Consider the following 18,534-nt stretch of genomic DNA (forward strand, 5'->3'; position numbering starts at 1 on the left):
GTTCCAACAAGCTTTAAGGAACTGAGTGGCTCACAGCTCCGGTTTCCTCCCACACTCTTAATCGGGAGGGGTTGTAGGTTAATTGGCCACTGTAAATTGTCCCTAGTGTGCTGCTGAGTGGTAGAATCCAGGAATGGGAAAATAATAAATAGGATTAGTGTAAACATGTGTTGGTGCGGATTTGATGAGCTGGAGGACTAGTTTCTGTGATGTTTAACTCCATGAGGCTAGGCACTATGTGTATAACATATTGCTTATTCTCTACCCCAAGATCAGCTTTTATTTGTCAGAGGATAATCGAAATATACAGTGGCATGCATCGTTTGCGTTAAGGACCAGCACAATCAAAGATGTGCTGGGAGCAGCCCGTAAGTATCCACATGCTTCCGTCGCCAATATAGCATGCCCATCCAGTCATGGGGAGAACATAACGAATTCCTTACAGATTGTGGTGGGTATTGAACACACAGCGCTGGGCGCTTTCGAAGTGTTGCGCAAAGCGCTGCCGTGCCGCCCTGTTTACACTAGCTATTGGCATGCCAGCCTCTTTTTACATTGCACACGACCAAAGTGCGGTCAGTCATCCTCGGTCAAGTTGTGGTGAGGACGGGTTTGGGGCGGGGGGCGGTTGTCTGCCCTCCCTCAGCTGATGGTAGGAATGACAGATAAACAATTGGCTGCGTCCGGTTCCATGCAGGAATATCACTGACTCCCGGTCTGAAGTTTGAGAGCGCGTGTACGTGTGCGTGTGCGCGCAGCGGAAAGCGGCCTGCCGTCGCGCATGTCCTTTTGTGCAGAGGATTGCATCTGCTGAATTATTTACGAGCAGCTGAGAGGGCGAAGGAGGGACTGAGAGTGTAGAAAGGGGGACAGCTGTCAATAAATAAAACATGATATTGCCCACCCATTGTCAGTGGCAATGATAATCTGGAGCAGAGATATTCTCGGTTTGGAGGAGAGGGAAATGCCAGGTTTTAGCAGGAGGGAAGATTTCACGGGAGGTTGTATGAGCAACTCCACTGAGACGAGACTTTAACCAGCAGGTACCGTGCATCTCTGTTATCTGCTTGCGTTTTCCATTCAAAAGCGGCTTATTAATTTTTAATAACTTGTAAAGAAAACTGTTCCAGCATTTCTATACGTATTAGGTGTGAAAGACTGAAGCAGCAGTTTAGCGCGTCTCACTCTGCATGGCTAATCCTTCATCTCTTCAAGTTCTACTGACTCGGAACAAGAAGAAATTGAACCAAAGGGAATAATATAGATAGTGACAATAGAAATAGTGTCTGGCATACTACCGAGGGAGGATTTAAAGCAAGATCTTCTCAAAATCTGCAAAAAATTAAAATCACAAATCGAATTAAAATGACTGTTCCCTATTAATATACGTACAAAATGCTGGAGGTGCTGCCGAGTTCCACCAGCATTTTGTGTTGCTGTGGATTTCCAGCATCTGCAGAATGTCTTGTGTGTATTTCGCTTACTGACTTGGGTATTGAAGTCGCAAATGAACATTGTAGGAGGAATCTAATCAAAAGGTTCAAATGTAAAGAATGGCGATTTGGGAGTATGTTACAGGCTGGAATATACACAAAAGATTTAGTTAACAGTAGATAACTGGGAGTGGGCTGCAGACTGGGAATTATAGGAAATATCAGGTGGTTTATAGACAGATTGAGAGGGCAGGGCGTTGTGACAGAGTGGAATCTAATTGAAAGATATGGAAGATTTGTATGAAGATTTGTAGAGATAACAATGAATATGTAGGATTTACTGGCTGTAATTGAAGTGTTCATAACGTAATAAATATGCAAATAGATTGTATATTTTATAAATCTATTATTAGATTGTTGTAATGTGACCTATTGTGCTGTCTTATATTATTGAACATGATAATGCTTTCCTCACTGTTAGGAGAATCTTGTGCTGATGTTGAAGGCAACATGTTACAACATGTTGCTCTGTACAGGGAGCAGAAAAAAAAAGTCTAGATTTCTCTCCCAAAGTGCCAGTATAGACACAAAGGGACAAATGGCTTCCTGTTGTATTGTATCACCCTGTGATTGTGCTGTTATTGGTGGTAATTTCTATGTTCATGTACACTGCTTCATCTGCTCATTTTTTCTATAACTGAATGTGTGTGTGTGTGTGTGTGTGTGTGTGCCCGCGCGCGCACGCCCCGAAGGTGGCAGATAGCCTGTGCTGCTATGAAGTGCATGTTTACCATGGAGGTGTCATGGTCGATACTGTTTAAAAAACACACACAAAATGCTGGAGGAACTGAAAAGGAAGGGGAAAGGGGGAAGACGAGCATTTTCCCCCTTCCTTTTCAGTCCTGATGAAGGGTCTCAGCCCGAAACATCAACTGTTTATTCATATCCATAGATGCTGCCTGACCTGCTGAGTTCCTCCAGCATTTTGTGTGCGTTACTTTGGATTTCCAGCATCTGCAGACTTTCTCGTGTTAATTATATAAGCAGTCTTTTTTATGTACAACTAATTCCCATTTTCTTGGTGGCGCAGTTACTGTACAAGAATCTGTGTGATGTATACAAGTATTATATAGATCTATATAATACTTGTATACATCCCAGTATATGGATATACTGGTATGTAGATCTCTGTGAAGCTATGGATGCTAGAAAACTGGAGGGCTATGCAGGAGGGAAGGGTTAGATTGATCTTCGAGTAGGTTAAAAGGTCAGTGCAACGTCGTGGGCCAAAAGGCCTGGACTATGCTGTAGTGTTCTGTGTTCTAATACACAATCATATATGTGTTCTCCACTAGCAAGTACAGATTTGATTGAAAGGTGATTTGAATATATCTATTTGTCACTCTGATGGCATTGACCCATCCTGTTTTTATGACAAAGATTCAGTGGTCTTTAATGCTTACAAAGGCAGATTTTTTTTTTGCGTAAGGTTAGAATGTAAATGGTTCTTTACACTTGCCAATAATCACAAAATCCTGGCAACTCAATAGGAGCCAGGAGTCCACGTGTCAGTTATAAAGCTGCTTTACTTGTAGTTTTCCACTGGATGACAGGGTCCGATCTGCAGAATCCTGGGTTGGCAAAATGTGGTTTAGCTCTGTTAGGCTGACCCTTGGGACTGTCTCAGTTCTTTGGGTTTTCAGGAGGCTGATGAGGGCATTGTGGGTGCCTGCAGATACTGCAACAGGGAGGGCAGGTCGTACTTGGTGGGGTGGGTGGTACACTCCTGTGATTTAGGGTGGGCTTCTCTCCATTCCCAATGATCAACTCCAGTTTCTCAAAGCTATCTTCAGTGTTCCTACTTCATTTTGAGTGGTCATGGGCCTGAGGTTGTCACTGATTAGATGCGATCTCCCAGATGGCTTTTTAAGGAGGCTTTGGGAACAATACTGAATTGTTTCCTCTGCCTGCTTGGTGATATTGTGCTATGATGGGGCTCAAAGCTGAACGTCAGGATCAAGAGTCTAGTGTGGGGCTTGTCAAAGAAGTGGCCTGACCAGTGGAACCAGCTGATTCTAACTAGCACCTGGCTGCTGAGGATTTCATCTGGGAGAGGATGCTGACATTGGCTCACTTTTCCTGGCAGTGGATTTGGAGAATTCTGTGATGTCAATGTTTGTGTTGGCAGCCCAGCATTTCAAGGTGTTTGCCATGGGCAGTTCATCACTGAATAGTGTACATGAAGGAATGGTTCACTGTGACTGCGTAGACCACAAAGTTCATGCAGGATTTTAATCTTCAGAATACTTTTTCCTCATATGAACTATGCTATTACTAACAGAGCAAAACACCTCCATTTATTTTGACCCATTTGAATTGCCATACATAATACATTATGAATTATTGCTAATTAACCACTCTTAGTCAAATAAACCAACCCTTTTGGATTATTTTTCTCATCATTAGGGTTTTCTGATTCCACAGAGAAGGCTTCTCATTCAGTGGTTAAATCATTCCATGCTCTTCTGAGATGGTTTAATTCACTAAACTTCAGAATTTCTATCTTGAGATTTCTCCATCTGTCTCTCTTAATTCTGACAAGACCCTTTTCAGAGCCTGCATTCTTGGCAAAGCTCTTAATAGTTCTCTATATAGTGAGGTATTAGGTGTTTTCTAATTATGCTACCTGTGAAATGCTTTGTGACATTTGTGTCTATAAAATGCAGTCGTGCTTTTGGTTGTGTTGTCCTTGGATGGGATGGGTAGAACAAAGGAATTGATATTAGTTTACTACTGTCACATATACAGATAAACACTGAAAAACGTAATTTTGCAAGCCAACCATAATTTCAAAACATAAATACATTAAGGTTAGGGCAGCACATTAGCATAGTGGTTAGCACAATGCTTTACAGTACCAGGGACCCAGGTTCATTTCCTGTCACTGCCTGTAAGGAGTTTGTACGTTTTCCCCCGTGAACGCAATGGGTTTCCTCCGGGTGCTCCGGTTTCCTCCCACAGTCCAAACGCGTATCGGTTGGTAGGTTGATTGGTCATTGTAAATTGTCCAGCATTAGGCTAGGGTTAAATCAGGCGATTGCTGGGCGGCGCGGCTCAAAGGGCCAAAAGGGTCTATACTGTGGCTGTATCTCAATAAATATGTAAATAAATATTCAAATCTTAATTTTACATTGCATCAAATGTTGATTCTGAACCTTTGCTTCAGTTCACTGGAAACTCACCCAATGTCTTCAAGCCATTTTGATTCTTTCATTCAGAGATTTGCAATCCAGACAGTGACAGGAAATGAACCTGGGTCACTGGTACTGTAAAGCATTGTGCTAACGACTATGCTAATGTGCCACCCTAACCTTAATGTATTTATGTTTTGAAATTATGGTTGGCTTGCAAAATTACATTTTTCACCTTAACCTTCGAAGTGACCTTTGCAGTCATGTTACCTCAAACGAATGAAAGCATCCGACAATCAGTTTAAAGCTCCTGTTCCTTTCCATTTACTTCTCTTCTGATGGTGACTTTTGAAGCAATTAACTGTCCAATCTTTGGAGCATGAAGATATAGATTGAGCGTATTGTTACTGGCTGGAAACAGACTTGAGTTTATTTGCCTCCACACATGTTGCAGGAAAGTAACTTGATGATTGAGCAAAAGCACTAGTGAATGCATAAGAGCAAGAACTGACCTCAGTTTGACTCATTAAGTGTTTCATGACCTGGTGCTCTGAAAGGACCATCTTTCCTCTCCTCTTCTTCAATAAAAACTGATGATGCTAAACTATTGTTATTACAGATTCTGTCAAAGCCACAGTTTTGCAAGTTTTATGACCCAAAGCAATCATGTTGGTAGGTTAACTAGCCATTATAAATTGCCGATATTGTGGAGTTGAGTGGTTGGAATCAGTGTGGGAGCTTAGAGGATTGTAGATGGTATTGGTGATGTCATACCTGGAGTGAAATGCACAGAATTTGTCCCTTTATCTACAAAGGAGGTACTGGCATTGGAAGCAGTCCAAAGTACATTCATTAGTCTCTGCAATGAGAGAGGCTAAAGACATTAAATCTATATCCTTTAAACCTTAGAGAGGGGGTTCCCAACTTCTTTGTTCCATGGACCGAGAGACCCATGGACCTTAGACTGGGAACCCCTGCTCTAGAGGAATAGTAGGTATCCAACTGTACAACATTCAGAAGGGGCAGGGTCGATGTTGTGGTGTTTGCACCAATGAGAGAAGCTTGAAAGAGGGCACGTAGTTACAAGCTGAAAGGGTGATCATTTAAAACTGAGTTGGGTAGGAACTTCCTGCAAAGGGGGTGAAGCTCTGAAATTCTCTATTCCAGAGAGCTGGGAGACCAGTTAACTGGGACTACTTAAAGTAGGGGTAAATACATTTGTGAAAAATCAGGGAGTTGAAGGCTGTAAGGAACTGACACATTTTAGGAGATGAGACCTGGGCAGATTATATTGATGAGTATTGAGATTGTAATGATGAATGGCACAGTATTGTAGCGTTTAGTGCAACAGTGTTACAGGACCAATAACCCTGGTTCAAGCCCCGCCACTGTGACCACGTTGGTTTCCTCTGGATGCTCCAGTTTCCTCCCAAATTCCAAAGACGTACGGGTTAGTAGGTTAGTAGCTCAATTGGGTGGCATGGACTTACTGGGCTAGAAGGGCCTGTTACTGAGCTGTGCCTCTAAATAAGTGGCCAAATCCTGTTCCTATTTTTGTATGTTAAGGAGTCATACAGCCCACTGAGTCCATGTTAACCAACACTATTTATACTAATTGCTCACTGCAGTGTTCAATTAACTTACCAATCTGCATATCTTTAGGATGTGGGAGGAAACCCAGTCAAATCCCACTGTTATCAGTCTCTTGGATGGAGCTCTGGTATGACAAGATGGACTCTTGACCTCACAATCTACCTCTTTATGATCTTGCACCTTATTGTCTACCCGCACTGCACTTTCTCTGTAGCTGTTACACTTTATTCTACGTTATGTTATTGTTTTACCTTGTTCTACCTCAGCGCATGATCTGTATGAACAGTGTGCTAGACAAGCTTTTCACTGTGCCTTGGTACATGTGACAATAATATACCAATATCAATGTTGTCACAGAGACAACGTGTCAGCCAGGGGTTCCCAACCTTCTTTTATGCCATGGATCCCTACCTTTAACCGCGAGGTCTGTGGACCCCAGGTTAGGAATTTCTGGTGTAAACTCTACACAGATAGCACCGAAGGTCAGGATTGAACCCGAGTTGCTGGAACTGTGAAGTGGTAGCTCTACCAGCTGTGCCTTTGGGCTACCCTTGTGTTCTTGCGTAATCAAATGGAATTAGTGTCAATGGTCAACACAGACTGAATGGCCTGTTGGGGCTTGGTCACTCATGTCATGGAAAGTGGACTTCCAAGGTTCTCCATTTGTTTCCTGTATGAACTGAGTGTACTCACACACTGAATCACAGTGTGATAATGTGACAGACAGAAATGCTATACCTCACCCACCTGGTAGCCAGCAGGTGAGTTAACCATTGGAACTTGATTCCATTTGGGACAGGAAGCTTATTTGTTCAGGAGGCATAGTGTCATAGAGCACTACAGGACTTTCAGCACATCTATTTCATGCTGACCTGTTCTTCTGCCTAGTCCCATCTACCCAGACCCAGGCGATAGCTCTCCCATCCCATGTACCTATCCAAACTTCTCTTAAATGTTGAAATTGAACTCACATTCTCCACTTGCGATTGCCAATTCATTCCACACTTTCACCACCCTCTGACTGAAGAAGTTCTCCCTCATGTTTCCCTTAAATAGCTCACCTTTCACTGTAAACCTATGACTCACTCAGCCTGAGGAACCTACCTAGTAATTCTTTGTTGCACTCACTCCATCGCAAGTTATGTCTTTCCTCAAGTAGGGGAGTTGTATTTGCATAGAATATTCTAAATTCTTTTTCACTGGAGGCCTCAATAATTTCAGAGGAACACCTTTGATCTTGTGCACAAGTCTTCTTACACTAAACCCACTGTGCTAATTTTTTTCCTAATTGCCTGATAAACTTGCATATTCACTTTATCATGTACAGGGTCACCCATGTCCATCTGAACACCAAACTCTTTTGCCATTTATAATCATTCTGCTTCTCTGTGTGGATGAGATTGTATTTTTCCATCGGGCGTTCTAGGTTTATGATAAGTTACAAATATATATTTTATTTCTTTTGCAGATTTACAGATTAAATCTCAATTCAGACCATCATCATAGAAGTTAAATCCATATTCTCTGGACTACTAACTTAGCAACAATACCATACACAAATAAATTCCTTTCAATGTCTTTAAGAAAAGCATGCAGAGTCAACAAAATAATTTCTTGATTATTGATCAGGCTGGAAGCTGGTTCCGAATAGGCTATCGATTGACACGGGGCTGATATTTGCATAGTGTAATGATTCTGTTGAAATTCAGTATTGAATTGTGAGATATTGATCAGTTCAGATTGCAGTGTTCAACATGGTATTTATGTGAACAGCTATCAATAGATTGCTAACTCTAATGGTCCTTGGGAGTGCAGCCTGTGTTCTGAACTGGGATTTTTCTGTGTTAGTCACCATAGAAGTTCTAGATTTAGGTGAAGTGCACCCTGTCATCTCACATCCTACCTCCTCTAGACTGGTGTAAGCTAAGGAAATAGATATACATAGAGGCCACTTTATTAGGTACACCTGTACACCTGCTCATTAATACAAATATCTAATCAGCTAATCATGTGGCAGCAACTCAATGCAGTAAAGCATGCAGACATGGTCAAGAGGTTCATTTGGTGATCAGACCAAACATCAGAATGGGGAAGAAGTGCGATCCAAGTAATTTTGACTGTGGAATGATTGTTGGTGCCAGACGGAATGGTTTGAATGTGTCAGAAACTGATGATCTCTTGGGATTTTCACGCAGAACAGCTTCGAGAGTTTACATAGAATAGTGTGAAAACCAAAACAACATCCAGTGAGCGGCAGTTCTGTGGGTGAAAACATCTTTTAATGAGAGAGATCAGAGGAGAATGGCCAGATTGGTTCAAGCTGACAGGAAGGCGACCATAACTCAAATAACCATGCATTGGTGTGGAGAAGAGCGTCTTTAAATGTACAGCACTTCGAACCTTGAAGTGTATGGGCTACAACAGCAGAAGACCCCAAACATACACTCATTGACAACTTTATTAGGTACAAGAGGTACTTAATAAAGTGGCCACTGGATGTAGACATTATGGGCTACTCTTTGTAGCTGGAATATTTGCAATCTGTGCCAGGACAGTCTGCATTGTCTCCTATTCCCTAGTGTCCAAGGACATATTTCCCTCTGAATTAATTTGTTTAGCAGGTGGTTTTACCAACTGAGTGGGATTAGAACGAGGATCAAAACCAGTGTTGTACCTCAGTCTGTGATGGGAGCACTAATCCAGGCTTCTGTTTGGTCACAAATGTAGAAAACTAACAGCCGTACGTGTCCAGCTGATCTATCAAACTGAGCACAGCCCATCATTGTCGCTAAGCACTTCGGATCATCAGCCACCTCCAAAGCCTTGTGAAAGGCAAGATCCTCTGGTGTATATATATAAAAATAATCCAGCCAAAAAGCAGAAAGTTAGAATTCAGCACCAAAATGGAAAGTAGAATTGTGCTGAATTGTTCCACTGAAGAACCCAACCTGGAAATCAATGTAGCAAATTATAAAACTCAAGTAATGCTTCCAGGATTTTTGCTTCTGTATGTTGCAGTCAAGCAAGAACCAGTGCAGGTCCTGCTGGGAGGCACCTTCAGTGAAAAAGAAATCACATTTCTCAGTAATCAGCAGTTTCCTGGAGACACAAGATGCCGGTGTTTGGAGCTACCAAAAGAAAACTGCAGGAGAAATTCAGCAGGTCAGGCAACAGCTGAGGAGAGAGATAGACAGCCAACATTCTGGGTTGATGCCCTTTTCTGCTGATCCTCACTGCTATACACGTAAACTCCAACCTTTCCTTCCCACATCCACCTCAGCTAGTCAGCACCCACTGGAGCCAGAGTAATTAAGCTGGAGTGGGGGACCAATTTACCCACTACTTTTAAGTTATGGTGGGTTCCCAAGTTGGTAGAATCTGCTTTAAAACATTAAATTAAGTGGAACTGAAAGAAGCCAAATTGACCTATCCGGCCCATGCCAGATGCTTTGATTCAGCAAACAAATTATTCCACAAATCTGCTCCTTTTCCTGAGCCGAGCAAAGTTTGCCCATCCGATGTTTATTACTTCGTAAATTTTATAGTCAAATATTCCTCCACCATCCTTTCAGGTGATTTAAAGACGAGTTTCTTCATGTTTCTTCATGTTATCTCTGAGTATTTTGTCAAATATTAGTGTTTCTAGTTATCAACCTTTCTACCACTGGAAGCAATTTCTCAAATTTCCACCATTAAGACTTCAACTTAAAGCTTGCTCTTAATTTTCTCTCCTCTTGAGAACAGCCTCAGTTTCTCTGGTCTCTCCTCATAGCTGAAGTATCTACCTCTGCAGTATTGTCACCTGGACCTATTTCTAAGGTGTGCACCCCTGAATTAACATTCTTCCCAAAGTGTGCTGGTGTAAATGAGCAGAGATTTCCTGTCCTGCCGAAGAGTTTCGGTCCAAAACATTGACTGTACTTTTTTCCATAGATGCTTCCTGGCCTGCTGAGTTCCTCGAGCATCTTGTGTGTGTTGCTTAGATTTCCAGCATCTGCAGATTTTCTCTTGGTAGAGATTTCCAGAAGGGCCCTCACCAGTGTAGTGCTATTGGCAATATAATATACCCACTGCCCAGTAAAATAAAACGACAACTTGTCTTATCACAGATCTCCCCATTATTTTCCTCTTCACTGCACCTTACAACTCCTGATTTTTTTTTCTGATAAATGTTTCTTGACCAGTTTCACTACAGATGCTGCCTGACCCATTGAATATTTCCAACATTTTATGTTCCTCACTTTGGACGGGGATGCTTCTATGCAAATCATTGAATATTTTCTGTCTTTTCTAAATTAGAGTCACACTGGATTGAATCAGGCCCTTTGGCCCAACTCGTCCATACCAGCTTGCCCAATGAGCTAGTTCCATCTGCCTGTGTTTAGCCCATAATCCTCTAAACCTCTCCTATCCATATACTTATCTAGATGGCTTTGTTAAATGTTACTAATGTGCCTGCCTCAACCACTGTTTCTGGCAGTTCATTCCAAATATGCATCATCTTTTGCATGAAGAAGTTACCCAATGTCCCTTCTACCTTCTCACTTCTTACTTTAAACTTCTGCCCTCTTGTTTTTTTTTTGGCATCCCCTCCCTGAGAAATGGACAATGGTCTTTACCCTGTATACAGTGTGTCCATCATGATCTTAGATCCCTCTGTCAGGGACTCTCTCAGTCTCCTAAGTTCCAGGGAATAAAACCCTAGACTACACAACCTCTCCTTGTAGCTCAGGACCCCAAGTCCAGGCAGAATCCTAATCAACACGAGAAAGCCTGCATGTGTTGGAAATCCAAAGCTACGCACACACAAAGCTGCAGGAACTCAGATGCTGCCTGACCTGCTATGCAAATAAACAAACAGTAGATGTCTTGGGCTCAGACCCCTCCCCAGGGCTGAAAAGGAAGGGGAAGGTTGCCAGAATAAAAAGTTGTGGTGAGGGGGAGCATCTTAATAAATTTTTCTGTACTCTTTCTAGTTTACTAATATCTCTCCTATAACAGGGTACAAGAACTGTACACATTACTCTCAGTGCGGCCTCATCCGCATCTTATTTAAATGCAATATAACTTTGCAACTCCATGACCCAATGCCCTGACTGATGAAGGCCAGCATGCGGAATCCCCATCACACCATCCTATCTGCCTGTCACACTGCTTTCAGTGAACAATGCACTTCCTCTCCGAGGTTCATCTGTTCTATTTCATTCCCCAGGGCCCTGCCCTTCTCTGTATAAGACCTAAGCTACACAAACATAAAAGTTGCTGGTGAACGCAGCAGGCCAGGCAGCATCTCTAGGAAGAGGTACAGTTGATGTTTCGGGCCGAGACCCTTCGTCAGGACTTCGTCGGGTCTCGGCCCGAAACGTCGACTGTACCTCTTTCTAGAGATGCTGCCTGGCCCTCTGCGTTCACCAGCAACTTTTATGTGTTGCTTGAAACTCCAGCATCTGCAGATTTCCTCGTGACCTATAAGACCTATGCTGTTTTATCTTCCAAAATGCAGTATTTCACATCTATATGGATTAAAAGCTATTTGCCAGTCCTCAGCCCATGTATCTGACTGATTAAGATCCCACCACAACTCTTCATAAGCTAGAGCACCAATTATTATAGTGTCATCCACAAACTTACTAACTGTGCATTGTATATACACATGCAAAGTGTTTTTATAATTACAAACCACAAAGTCCCCAGCACCGGTGCCTGTGGCACACCACTAGACACAAACTTCCAGCGTGAAACCATAAACCCACAGTCAATACCTATGTGCCATTGGCTATTATTTAGAAACTTCATAGGTAACTTTTACTTTCTATTAATTATGAAATTTTATTTCAAGCAATGAAATTCTGGATTCCCCTTCTCACGCACTTCCTCTTTCATTCTTCACTGCCCTCGCTACTTACTCTTTCACCCTTCATAAATGCAAGAGACTGTGCAGATACTGAGACCAGCATACTTTAGGTCTGTGGCTGAGGTGTGAATGGGAATGCCTTTAGGTTCATTAACCTAAATGGATGTATCTGAGCCCCTCCATCAGCCCGCAAATAACAAATTTAGATGTGTCATTTGACATGAAAGCCATTCCAAGCCCCTGGGTTTGGTTCCAGTTGGTGAGCCATTGCCAACAGGAACATAACCCTGGGATTTGGATGGATAATATGATGAATATGTAGTCAGCTGGATTGAACATGGCAAATATGCAAATGGTTATTGACTGTTGGAGGCATTTATATGCTTCCATTCAGAATAATGAATACTTAAAAACTGAGCCGGGACTTAAATCAAATTTGGATATTCTCTTAAATAATGATGGCAAATTCAAATCGTTTATGTCATTTGAACCTTCAAATAAGATTCTTGTCTTGAAATCATTCCTTATGTCTGTTAATTCTTCTTCTATATTCTATTTTTTACTAATGATAGATATTGTTGAAGGGCTTCATCCAGGGTGATTCTAACACAACAGGATTAATAATCCAGATAAAACCAGAGTGTTTACAGAATAATTGAGTTCTCAAGCAATAACACTAATAACAATTAGTGTCATTCCCTCATGCCTCAAATGGGTATGAACAACTTCCTCCTATTGTCATTTTCAATGACCTGGAGTCAACATAAAAATGAAAGAGTCACAGGGAAGTCTTTGGTCGTCAGAAAGCAAATGATTAATGGCAGGTTCCTAATGCTGCAGAACACTACCCTGTCCCGGAGGCATCGTTTACTACACGTATCAGACAAAGAAAGCACACCAGAGTTAATTATCGCATGAGAATGATGCTGAATGACAGCGGGAGAAACATCAGTGATGCCAGAAAAAGTCGTGGTTTGGGGGTGGGAGGAGAGAGAGTGAGTTCGGGAGGGCGGAGGAGGTAAAAGGTGAGAAAGCATGCTGATTGTTGGGGCTTAATCATAAAACTGTCAGCCAGCTCATTATAAAAGATCTGGAGGGAGAGGGACGGAAGATGCTACAGAAATAGGCTTTTGATATTTTCTCCAGGGATCACCACTTTCAGTCTACTAGAGACTTGCATAACCAATAAGAGATTTGAGCCTCTTATAACATGTTATTATTTTCTTTTGATGAGTGGATATTAATTTCACAGAAAGGGGGAACCTTACACTCTCCGTCACTCAGGACAGAAGGAACTGAGCAGAGCCTATGGGGTTCGCACTGAGACGGAAAGTGCATGCTTTTCCCACTGTATCTTTGGTGCTGTTGGGGCGTCTCAATGCATTTCACAGCCAATGAACTACCTTGAAGTATTGCTCGCTATCCAATTTACACATTGCAAGCTTCTACAAACAGCAGTGAACAATAAGAATCAAACCTTTGGCTCAGGTTAGAAAATCTCTTAATTTGAGTACATAACAATATTTATGCTGGATGAAAATAGTTTGCTACACTGGGTTAGAGCTTGTTGAGCTATGTTTGATGTAGACCTGGATTTGCATTTAATCCAAGTAGATACAACAGCAGATTTCTTTCCCCAAGGGGCAACACTTCTGCTTGTATGATAATCAAGTGATGCTATTTTTCATCTCCACATTTTGAAATCTTAGTTCAATTTATTAAACTGTAGTGGCGGATTTTGATGTTAGTTTCTGCAGATTACTATTGTGTGATGTAAAAACTCTGAGACTGGGCCTGTTGAAATTATGCTGCGTGCTCGTACCCCTTCTGAGTGTGGAATGAGTCTCCTTGTTGAGCAGGCCTTCGCACACTCCGTTAACACTCACCTTAACTGGTCTCGGTGTGCATTCTTCCACTCTGCAGCCTCTTCTTCCTGACTAGTCTTGTACTGGCTTCTTCAAGTGCTTCATTCTCAGCACTCCCAGAATCAGGTTTGTTATCACTGGCATATGCCGTGCAGATTATTGTTTTGTCACAGCAGTATAGTACAAGATATTAAGATTGCGATAAGTTATGAAAATAAAAAGTACAAAAGATGACTCACATGGGAGTGTTCATAGGCTTGCGGACTGTTCCGAAATATGTTGGTGGAGGGGAAGATGCTGTTGAGATGTTGAGGGGGTGTCTTCAGGTTCCCCTACCTCCGCTTTGGTGGTAATAATGCAGAGGGCATGCCCCAAATGGCAGGGGGTCTTTAATGTTGGATGTCATTTCCTTGAGGTACCACCTACTGCTTCTGACCATTTCTCCTCATCAATCCTCAGAAACTCACTGCATGTCTCTTTGTTACTGTTTTAAAATCTTACCTCACTTTCTTTTCTTCACTTGGCCTTTCTTGGTGAAAAAAGGAATTTAAAATTATGGGCAACACACGCAAAATGCTGGGGGAACTCAGCAGGCCAGGCAGCACCAGTGGAAAAAAATGACTGTCGACGTTTCGGGCCAAAACCCTTCGGCAGGACTGGAGTAAAAACGCTGAGTAGATTTAAAAGGTGGGGGAGGGGAGAGAGATGGGTGAAACCTGGAGGGGGAGGGATGAAGTAAAGAGCTGGGATGTTGATTGGTGAGATGAGGTGAGAGGGAAAAGGGGATGGGAAATGGAGAGGGCGGGGGGGGGGGGGAAGGCCATCACCAGAAGTTTGAGAAATTGATGTTCATGCTATCAGATTGGAGGCTACTCAAACAGAATATAAGGTGTTGTTTCTCCAACTTAAGTGTGGCCTCATCACGACAGTGGAGGAGGAATAGAAATGGGAAGTGGAGTTAAAATAGGTGGTGAGATCCCGCTTATTCTGGCGGACGGAGCGTAGATGCTCAGTGAAGCGGTCTCCCAATCTGCATCAGGTCTGACCAATATACAGGAGGCCACACCGGGAGCACCGAACACAGTATATGACCTCAACAGACTCACAGGTGAAGTGTTGCCTCACCTGGAAGGACTGTTCAGGGCCCTGAGTGGTAGTGAGGGAGGAAATGCAGGGGCAGGTGTGGCACTTTTTCCGCTTGCAAGGATAAGTGCCAGGAGAGAGAGATCAGTGGGGAGGGACGAATGGACAAGGGAGTCGCATAGGGAGCGATCCCTGTGGATTTTCTCTTGCTTGTGGTTTAAAATTATGCACTGTTTGCAGAATTCTGCTTATTTGTCCACTTGGGTTTTTGTAGTTTCGGAGCTGACTGAGGACGCCAATGTGAGAACCATATTCTCTACCATAGTGACTGTGCAGATGAATAGTTTTCTGCAATGTATCTGCCTAAATGTATTTTAAATGATGCAATTTTACTTCCTCTGGCAACTCATTCCATGTACTCACCATCTTCTGTGTGAAGTACTTGCTCCTCAAGTCCCCCTTAAATTTTTCCCCTTTCATCTTAAAACTTGTTTTGGAATTCCCTACTCTGAACAAGAGACTTGCCTATGCTTCATTTCTCTTTATAAGCTTTCTTTAAGGCCACAGTTAGACTATTATAAGCAGGTTTGGGCCTCTTATCTAAGAAAATATGGGCTGGCATTGGAGAAGGTCCATTCATGAGAATGAATCTGAGAAAGAAAGGGTTAACGTATAAGGAGCATTTGATGGCTCTGGGCCTGTACTCACTGGTGTTTAGAAGATTAAAGGGGGATCTCATTGAAAGCTATTTAATATTGAAAGACCTGGGTAGATTTTATGTAGAGAGGATGTTTCCTATAGTGGGGGAGTCCAGGACCAGAGAGCACAGCCTCAGAATAGAAGGAGGTCCCTTTGGAAGAGAGATGAGGAGGAACTTCTTTAGCTAGGGGTGGTGATTCTGTGGAAGTCATTGCCATGGATGGCTGTGGAGGCCACGTCACTGGGTACACTTATAGCGGAGTTCTTGATTAGTAAGGGCATCAAAGGTTATGGGGAGAGGGCAGGGAGAAAAGGGTTGAAAGGGATGATAAATCAGTCATAATGGAATGGCTGAACAGACTTGCTGGGCCAAATGGCCCAACTCTGCTCCTGTGTCTTGTGGTCATCATTTTAAGATCACCTTCCGCCTCTTGCACTCCAAGGAAAACAGCCCCAGCCTCTCCTTAATACTCAAGCCATCCAGCCCCAGCAACATCCTTTTAATTCTGTTCTGCACCTTTTCCAGCTTAATGATACCCTTCCTATAGTCAGGTGATCAGAATTGCACACAGTACTCCCAAGTTTGAGTTCGCCTCCATCTTGTGCAGCTAGTGACCACAAAGAAGTCTTAACAGCCTTAAGTGATCCAGTTTGGTATTTTCAGTGGTGAGTTTTAATGGTATGTAGAGTTAAGCAGAAGGCACAGGGGACAACCATTTACCCTTCAAGGCGCATACCTAGGCAATATGGAGGAACGTTGTAATCCCCTTATAAAAACACCTTTCTCTGTGTTGACTTCAAAGTTCAAAGAAAATTTATTATCAGTGAACGTACCATATATGTTACCTTGAGATTCATTTTCTTGCAGGCATTTACAGGAAAAAAGAGTACAAAGGAATTTTGCAAAGATACTATACATAAACAAAGACTGACAAGTAGCCAGTGTGCAAAAGAAGACAAAGTGTGCAAATAAGCAGACTTTAATGTACCAAATACTTCCCAATGGTCTCAGTGACTGTCATTAAACAGGAAAGGTGGCAACAGTCTATGTTGGAGAAAATAATCAGAGAGAGTGTTTAAGGAAAAGAAGAGGAATGTTTTAGGAATGGAATTCCATAGTGCAGGCAAACGGAGATGTGCTCATCAGCGATTAGAGGATACATTCAAGGAGACCAGCATTACTGGAGTGGAGATGACTCAGAGGAAGATAAGGCAGTAGATAGGAAGCAGAGGAAGGACTGAGTGGGGTTTGAAAACAAGGGCCAGAATTTTAAAGGGGTGCATTTGTTGAACTGGGGGCCAGCAAGAAAGCCGGACCAGGGATTCATGTGAGTTAACAGAATAATTGGGTCAAATTCCATATCTTGCAGCTGGAAGGATGTTTCTGTCACATCGGGTGCTGCTGCTCAAGAAAATGCTCCGCTAATCAGTTCAGGGGTAATTAGGGAAGCAACCCTAATCTTAGATGACTGAACCTTGTTCCTAATAGTTATAGTTCATAGGTTTACGGAGTCGACACCGGGCCGTGAGCGCCGAGACACCCGGCCGAGGTCGAGCCGACACTGGGTCGTGAGCGCCCAGACACCCGGCCGAGGTCGAGCCGACACCGGGTCGTGAGTGCTGAGACTCCCGTCCGAGGTCGAGCCGACACCGGGTCGTGAGTGCTGAGACTCCCGTCCGAGGTCGAGCCGACACCGGGTCGTGAGTGCTGAGACTCCCGTCCGAGGTCGAGCCGACACCGGGTCGTGAGTGCTGAGACTCCCGTCCGAGGTCGAGCCGACACTGGGTCGTGAGCGCCCAGACACCCGGCCGAGGTCGAGCCAACACCGGGTCGTGAGCGCCCAGACACCCGGCCGAGGTCGAGCCGACACCGGGTCGTGAGTGCTGAGACTCCCGTCCGAGGCCGCCGAACTGACACTGGACCTATTATACAGGTATAAGGCGAGGCGCCGGAGGGGGCGAGGCCCGAGGCCTGGAACTGGCCTGCCGCTCGTTGCGACCGCTGCCACCCGCCCCCGCCCCCGCCGCCTGGTACGGTCGGGAGCAGCTGCAGGACCCGGCGAAGGTGGAGCAACTAGCGGGCGAAAATAAGTGAGGGGGTGGTGTCATTACCACACCACTAGGTGATCATCCCAACGGCGGAGCAGGCGGAAGAGGAGACATCTCCCAACGGCTGCAAAGGCGGATGAGGATGTCCAACAATGGGTAGGGAGGCCTGCGAGCATGCCACAAGAACTGCCGTAGACCCACAACACTCAGGGCTTGTCTGCCTAGCGTGTGTTGCCTGGATTCGGTGGACTGCGCGGAAGAAACCATCATTGGTTCAACGGGCAGAAAGGCGATTCTCAGCAATGCGTCGTGGAGCGCTAAGAGGGCACAGTGAGACACACAGAACACTGCTGGCCATCCACTGCATCCTGACCTATCTCCAGCCGTCTCGACTATGTCTTGCCACTGGGTCCAGATAGGCCGGGACGAGAGAGTGAGGCTGACGACCTGCACAACTCTCCTTCACTTTAATCCAAGTCAAGCGCAAGTCATGACTTCAAACCCAACGCGGAAGAAAGTGATGGTGCTCAACCTTGGCACATGGAACGTGAGAACTCTGCGAGATAACATCAAGGCAGACAGACCAGAGAGAAGAACTGCACTGGTTGCAAAAGAGCTAGCTGGCTACAACGTGGACATAGCAGCTCTCAGCGAAACACGCCTAGCAGACAAGGGCCAGCTGACAGAACGTAGTGGTGGATACACGTTCTTCTGGAGCGGTCGCAGCAGCGCTGAACGACAAGAAGCAGGCGTGGGATTTGCCATCA

At 43.9% G+C, this 18,534-nt stretch overlaps 1 protein-coding gene across 1 annotated transcript in view; it reads left to right on the forward strand.

Annotated features, from left to right (window-relative positions):
- The first annotated feature begins 841 nt into the window (after nucleotides 1-841).
- The window catches only part of nfasca (neurofascin homolog (chicken) a), a 167,856-nt gene continuing 150,163 nt past the window's right edge, over nucleotides 842-18,534 (forward strand). The window contains exon 1 of the mRNA XM_063065364.1: nucleotides 842-1,043. The gene's annotated coding sequence lies outside the window, so the exon portion shown is untranslated. The remainder of the gene's footprint in view (nucleotides 1,044-18,534) is intronic.

This window comes from Mobula hypostoma, chromosome 13 (assembly GCF_963921235.1).
Source record: "Mobula hypostoma chromosome 13, sMobHyp1.1, whole genome shotgun sequence".
NCBI classification, from domain to species: Eukaryota; Metazoa; Chordata; class Chondrichthyes; order Myliobatiformes; family Myliobatidae; genus Mobula; species Mobula hypostoma.